Raw genomic sequence first — 7,940 nt, forward strand, 5'->3', positions numbered from 1 at the left:
AAAACCAAGAAAGTATTTAGTCCCTTTGTTGTTTCTTCTTGTTAGTCTCATACATCAGATGTTTCCATTGTTAATTGTTTTTATCCCCACATATATCTATATTTACAAATGCACACATTGTTTTTGCACAAAAATTTAAAAAGGAAAATTGGGGTGTTTTTGTCCTTTTGTTATTGTTTTCCCCATATTAGTGTAATAGCTGCTATCCATTGATTACTTACTACTAATTTGCCTGAGCTGAATAAGCACCTCTGCAGTCTTCACAGGTCTTTGAAGTAATTAAGAATATTCTCACTTATGAAGGAATGACACAGCAAGTTAGGGTCATCTTGAATGTAAATAACTGACCCAACTCCTTCCCTTAACCACAGCAGCATGGAACATGCTTGTCTCTATGTTGGCCACACCTTTCCGCGGCAGCTTCTGTAGCCCCGCCTCCCCAATCCTTAAGATACAAGGTGGCTCAAACCCTGAATACACAAACATTGGCACGCCTTGTGTTCTACCTATGAATATCAAGTTATTTCCCAAGTTTTTGCTGTTATAAAGTCGGCACTCACTGCTTTGGCCTATAGAAGTTCTTATAGACTCTCCTCTTCCTTTTCACTGTGGAATGTAGGAGGCTGGGGGCAGGGGCTCTAAAGGCTGATAAAGGAATAGAGGCTTGCTCGTGACCATTGGAATCTACTCCCTCATCAAAATTGCCAGCTCTAAAAGCAATGTTATTAAATTTCTGTGACTATATTTGTACTTTCTCTAGTGTTCCTCTCTGGTCCCTATTTCTCTCCATGCTCGCAACATCAAGTTTAAGAGGGTTCATGGACTGGCTCGCACACCGTCCATCCCTTTATCGAACATTTTAAAGGGTGAATGGGCTCCTCTTATAAGCCAAACACATGACCAGCAGAGGTCCTGCCTGGAGGGGATAGAGGTGCGCCAGCAGAAAACATGCATGCTCCATCAGAAGGGTGCAAGTCGTAAATCCTGTCCTGTCCCTACCCACATCAGGAGCCCAGGCAGCAGTATGTCTGGTGTAACAAGAAAGTGAGTCACTGACTCCCCTTGAGGGGATGGTACAGGGCCAGGGTGGGGATTGCAGACATTCATTTGATTCTGGCAGAGTGTGGACTTTGGAGACTGTGGCCTCTAGAAGCTGTTAAAGAAATGGAGGTTTACCCATGGCCACTGGAAACCGCTTGAACTTAACCTTTTCCCCAAGCCCTTGGTATCTGCAGGTTTTTCCTAGTGTGGCCTGAACTGGCTCTGTTCTCATTTAGGGAGATTCTTCATTGTTTTCCCACCTTCTATAAGAAATCAGCTTTGATCAAGTATATCTGGGAACCAAGTAGTCTTTAGTTTCAAGCTTGCTTTGAAATAGCAATCTCTCCTAGTGGCCAGTCCTCTATTAGGGAGACAATGTTTGCAGCATGGGCCTCTGAATCTCCTCCAAGGAATGCCAGACTCGAATTCTGTCTGCTGGCTCTGCTAGGGCTGAGCACGCCTCATTATAGGATGGAAGAGCAGTGACACACCACGCGTGTCACCCAGTCTTATCTGGTTCAGGAAAGGAGTCTCGGATTTACACTAACATTCGGCTTAGATCACACCGCGATGAAGTGGGCACTGTTTGAACCAGCATTTCTCAAGCCTTTGATTTTGACCACGGTCATATCCGGCTCCACTTTACTGTCATGCTGTTCTGGAGGAGGGTGCACAGCGCTGACACCTTTGCTCATTTCAGCCTGACACAGAGAGCTCAGAATTCACTGAAAGAACTGAACCCAAGAAAGCAGGAGTGAATAGGAAGGAGGCTAGGGTGTGATACGCTTGGGCACACTTTATGAGCATGCAAGTCCCCAGTTCCCCAGACGGAATGGGATCACATGTGACTCTGCTCCTTATATCAAACCCACTTTGGGGATAGGACTGAAAGTCCAGTGGGGGGTACTAGCCCATGTGGCTGATGAGCCAATCTTCGAGTTACTCTATTTGTCTTCTTGTCTTGCAGGAGGCTCAGGCCTTCCTCTTGGATACAGATATTGGAGCCTGCATTTAGAGGTGATCATAGACCATTAGGGGGCAGCTGGAGGTTCTGAGCAGGGCTCCCTCCAGCCTTCATCGGTTGCACCCAAGAAATGGGTGGGAGTTGCTTGAGTTGGGGCAGCCTATGTACTCTTGCCGTAACTGGACCTCGCTGGCTGAAACCTTATCTCTATTTGTAGAGGAGAGTCTGGGCTTTGGAGTTAGACAGAAGTTAGTCATAGCTAACTTTTCAGCCTCAATTTTCTCACCTGACAAAGGGGAATAAACACAAATAATAAACCCTGATTCCCACCCCCCTCTGTTCTTTGTCTCCCCTTGGATATCCGGTAATATCGCCAGGATGAAAACCATGCCTGTCTGAAGCTCTTGCTCCCATCCCTGAAAGCGACCTGCTTGGCACCCCTCAGAAAGAACAGGTCAGATGCAGGACGTGAGTGTCACCTGGGAGGCCCATGGCATTTTTTTTTTTTGGACTGGCTCTGAGAAGCAGAGATGAGCCTGATGGGGATTCCCACCTTCATTCCATGAACACTATGAAGCCAGAGTGTGTCACCTTTTAGCCTCCTCCACACTCGCGGTGTTCCTTAGCCCCCAGTCACTTCAGCATGCTTAGAGTCATGGGCAGGGAGGCATGCATGAGGTGAGGAAAGGTCATAGTGCCCTGGGTCCTCCCCAAGAAAAACCACTGTGCCTGTTGGTCTTGCCTGGCAGCAGAAAGGAAAGAAATGGCAGCACTAGTATCAGGCAGGGGGAGCTCTAATCTGGGCCCCTCACTTGTTCCTGGGCGGTTTTATTCCTTCCTGCCCTCTAACCGGGAGTATCTCCCTGTAATACCTGAGGCAGAGTTAGGGCTCAGAAAATTCCAGGCTGCCTCCCCCGCCCCCATCCATCCCAGCAGGACCTACATCTGGAGCTTCTTCCTGCCCTCTCTCCAAGTCCTAGAGGCAGCAGTTCGCTTACCAGACAGCTGTTGCGGCTCTGTTATGGCAGGCTCTTCAGGATCCCAATCGGATTCTCTTGCAAGGCATACTCTTTTGGGTCCCCTGGGTCCTTTCCATCTCAGCCCTGGTCCCTTAGATGTAGGTGTGCATCCACTCTCTGATGGAGTGGCTCTCTCTCTGGAGAAGACAGAGCTGCTGAACCAGGTATAGGTGGGCGGGGACTCCTCCAGCTCCTCCCTTGGTGGAACTCTGACTGGTCCTGGGTTGTTTGCGAGAATCAGTCAGCTCTTGCTATGGCTACGGGACACCAGAGGTTTGATTCTGAGTTCACATTTCAGCCACGATCCAAACCTCAGCTGAGAAAGACTCCTGGAGAGATGAGTGCGTGGCCCCCACCCCTACGACAAGCTCTGCGTTCAGAGGACAGCCCTTCACTATGGTGCAAAGAGATGGGAGTTATTTAACTTGGACATTCCACTTGATTCTGATTGCCAGGTTCACATCTGCAAAACAACTCAATTCGTGTCTGAAAGCCGAAGTCCTGGCTCTGACTGGGTTTGTTTGGGATTGGCAGAGACTCGGTTCTGTGTTGATAGAGACTATCCAAACTGTCTAGTTGCAAAGACACAAAAACTACAAAAGATTGGGGAAGTGAAGCTCAGCAGAGGTGGGAACAATTCTGGGCCTTTCTTGTCTCCTTTCCTGTCTCCCAAATCCTTACAGGGTATCATTTAAATCTCCAGCAAATTTGCCTAGGGAACTTGCAGAGACCACCGAGGTTTTCCTCTTCCAAGGCCAGCTAAGCTTGTGGGCATGCGTGCTTTCTCACTGTCCCTCAGTCTCTCTCCATATTGTAGCCAATGATCAAGGATATCGCTTTTGGATCTGTCCTCAAGGGAGAAATCTCTGGAAGTCAGTCTGGTACCCTCAGAGGACTGGGAGCCAGAGGCAGGGGCAGGGGGAGAGCTGAAGTTGTAGCAGGATGATCAGAGGTACCTTCTTCCTTCTTGGAGATGTCAAGGTCACCCTGGGTCAACCTGCTCTGCAGACCCTGCCCAGAGAGGTAAGATAAACAGAGAGAGGGAGGAGCATTCACAGGGTGCAGGAGCTAGCTGTGCTGTGCTGCGGGAAGCAGAAGGAAGTGGGCAGGAGGGGCGGATCTTAGGGTACAATGTACCATAGATGCCTCTGGCCCTCGACCAACTTGCTTTAGCGCTCCTCTGGAGTCTGGCCAGCCCCCCCCCCAACATCTCTGTGCTGGCGGGGAGGGAGTGGATGCTGAAGAGAAAGCCCTTTCACATCTCCAGGGTGACCCCACTTTCACCTGGCAGCCTTAAGGTGGCCAGAAGAAGATTGGCTGAACAGGGATTTCAAGTTTTACCTGAATGACCCGTGGTTTGGGGGCTAATTCTCAGAATTTCTAAGACGTTCTCACATAACCAGAGGCCTGAGAACCACAAAGACAGCTCAGAGCTGGGAGGCATTGTGGGTGGGGGCGGGGGGGTTAACTGGGAACAAGGGTTTGATGAAATAACCTGTTGGGCTAGTGCGCAGCTTTGGGACAGTTGCTTCATTCTCTGGAGCTGCATCTTAGGTGGGAAGTGGGGTCCATCCCTGGGGTTGCAGAAAGAGCTGTGCAGTGACAGCTGTGGTGTGGCATTGGAAAGTCTAGGGCTCTGAAGCCCCGGCGCATGAGGTGCTCAGGAAACTGGTCTTCTCTGACTGTGTCTCCTCCGTTTGTGTTTGCCCCTTTTCGCCTTCTGTTGCTGTGGTAACACCACAACCAAGAGCTACTGGGGAGGAAAAGGTTTGTCTCAGTTTATAGATTGCAGTCCACCATAGAAGGAAGTCAAAGCAGGAAGCTGGAGCATGGACTATGGAGGAACAATGCTTATAAGCTTCTTCTCTAGCCTACCTAGCCTTTTTTATATAGCCTAAGGAAGAGATCCACCCACAGTGGACTGGGTTCTCTCCCATCAGTCAATAATAACGGACAGCTCCTCAAAAATATCTACTCTGGGAAGTCCCTCAATTGATGTTCTTTCTTTCCAGGTGACTCTATGTTATACCAAATTGACAATAAATTCCATCCTGCTTAGCATTTATCCATTCAAGCTTACATCTATCTACCCCTGCATCATGTGTGCTGCTGTCTATGTGTGTTTGTATGTATCTGTGTATGTATCTTTAGCATCTTCCTGCTATCTATTATCTAATCATTTATTATCTATCTGCTTATCATCTGTCTAATGACCAATCTTCCAATCAAGTTATTGATGCTTTCATTGCTTAGTTTTGTAAGTGTATATGCAAATAATCAGAAAGTATATTAATGAACTGATTTTACCTGGGAGTCAAGGAAAATCCGGTTTGAAGTTAACAAAGCGTGTGCGATAAGATAAAATCTAATCTTCAGTTTCAAAATAGCTTCAGTGTAGTGCCGACTTCACCTTGGATTTCCTGTAGATTGACTGAAGAAATGGGTGCAGCTTGCAGGGAAATTACATTGATTTCCAGTGGTCCCAAACAGGCGGCCTTGTCCCTGGGTCTCTAGAACCCTTGACAGCCACCTAGTTCAGACTGTGACCTCCAGTCTCTGGATCCCTGAGGTCAGTGGTATTTCAGGATGGCCAGCTATGCAGACTGACTGCTCACAGGTTCCAGTTCTCAGTACCCACCTCCCATTCCTCGAGGCCACACACCCTCCTAGAATGTGTCCCAGAAAAACAAAGGGCGGGGTGAGTCCAGCCTGTATCTTGTGAACTTGGTACCCACAAGCATTCAGAAGACTGATAACTCACCCGAACACTGTGCATTCGGATGGATCGCTGCTGTTCTCAAGGCTTTCACTCTGCACACATCATCTTTCTTGAGCTTTGTCGTAGTCTTGTGTGGCACGTGGGCCTTGGTTCCTTCTTTCAAATTACATTTTGATTTGTTTTGCATGTGGGGGCAGGGTGGCATGTGTGTTACAGTGAGCATGTGGAGGAAAGAGGACACCTCTTCCCACCATGTGGGTTCCAGGGATTAAATTCAGGCCCGCATGCTTGGTGGCTTGGGGCTTACCCACGTAGTCATTTCGCCAGCCCTAGCTTACTTCTTTATTGTCATTTTGTGGATCACAGCCACCCAGCTAGGGATTGGTAGAGACAGCCAGGACTGTTTGGAACTTGGTCTTAGGGGTTGAATCAACTGCATTATGAATATACCGATTGCTCCTGCCAGGAACGGTTGAACTCAGCAGTCACAGGTTTGCCCGTCTCTATTACTTTCTCAGCTCTGTTACCAAACTGAGTACTGTTGAGGTCACATCTTACTAACTGGTAAGTCTCTCATGCTGAAGTCAACCCCTTGGCCATATGTGAGCCATTAAGCTAAGACTGGGGATGTATCTCGGTGGTAGAACACTTGCCTGGCAAGGCTGTGGGTTCAATCCCCAGTAGCACCGACCAACCAACCAACCAACCAACCACTCACCCACCCACCCACCCAACCAGTCTATAGAGCCAGTGAAGCAATGAATGAATGTAGTCAAGCCATGCAGGTGAACCTGGACAACAGTAGAGTATTATTTGATATTTATATTTTTATCTAAATATCTGCTTATTCATTCATTCCTTGCTCCCTCCTCCTCCTTATTTTTCTTTTCCCTTTTGATAATTTATTTGAACTCAGCCATCAAGATGGTACCACTGAGCTATATAGCTACAACTAATTCTAATTAATAATAATAATAATAAATAGTAGTACATACATATATACATACCTTTCTGTTAATACCTTTAGTACCAAACATAAATATTCTGAATCTATGTACTTAAGGGACTAGAGAAAAAGAACCTTTCATATCAATATCACCAAACACTGGAAAACCACACAGGTTTCCCCTGGGATCTGCCCAGGGTGTCTTTTTATTTTCTTCTGCACTACAGACCTCACAGACCATCCATAAATCACAAACGTGGTCAGTGAGCCAGAGGGCCGGGGAAGGAAGGTACCGACCTGGAAGCCCACTGAGTGGCTTGTGAGGGTGAACCCTCTAACTCTTGGCCGTGCCTCCCCAGAAAAGAGCTCTGTCCACCCACTACACTGGGCTACACCAAATTCAAAGACTGACTCCCAAGTGCCTGCTGCGAGAAGCTCAACTCCATTCCGCTCACCGCTTCAGAATGACAGCCCAGCACCAAGCCTCCTATTAACTTTTTGTCTTTTGCTTAGATAGATTTTATTTTGTGTATATAAGTACTTTTCCTGCATGTCTGTCTGTGCACCCTGTGCTTGCCTGGTGCCTGCAGAAGCCAGACAGGGTGTTGGGTCCATTGGAACTGGAGTCCCAGGTGATTGTGATCCACCATGTGAGTGCTAGGAATCGAACCTGGGTCCCCCGCAAGAGTAACCAGTGCTCTAAACCCCTGAGTCATCTCTCCAGCCCTAGGCTCTCGTTTCTTAAGAAGATAGGAATTTTGTTATTTTTTTGGTCTTGTCAACAAGAATTGAAATTCTCCTGTGTGTCAGATGTTCTTCTGAGGTCACAGCAACAAAAGCATGGTCTCTGGTGAGTGCAGACAGACAGGCTATAAACATAATAAATCCAGAGATGCAGTGTTGGGAAAGAATACACGCTGTGGAAAAATGTTAAGCTAATGAAGGGTGGGAGATGGGGGGGGTGTTATGTTAGAGAGGTGGAAACCAGAAAGTCTCTTTGAAGATGTGGCATTATCGGAGGCCCCCAAGGCATGGATAGAGTCCTGCTTCCCTCAGTCTCTTTCTCCTCTGGCCAGCAAGCTTTCTGAACCTCTCTCAGCAGAATCCTTCCTCCTTAAAGTCCTTTGATGGGTCATTTTCTTCTCTCTCTTTTTTTAATTTTTCTTTTTTTTTCTTTTTTTGTTTTGTTTTGTTTTTTTCGAGACAGGGTTTCTCTGTGGTTTTGGAGCCTGTCCTGGAACTAGCTCTTGT

The sequence above is a fragment of the Microtus ochrogaster genome, chromosome 7 (assembly GCF_000317375.1).
Source record: "Microtus ochrogaster isolate Prairie Vole_2 chromosome 7, MicOch1.0, whole genome shotgun sequence".
NCBI lineage: Eukaryota > Metazoa > Chordata > Mammalia > Rodentia > Cricetidae > Microtus > Microtus ochrogaster.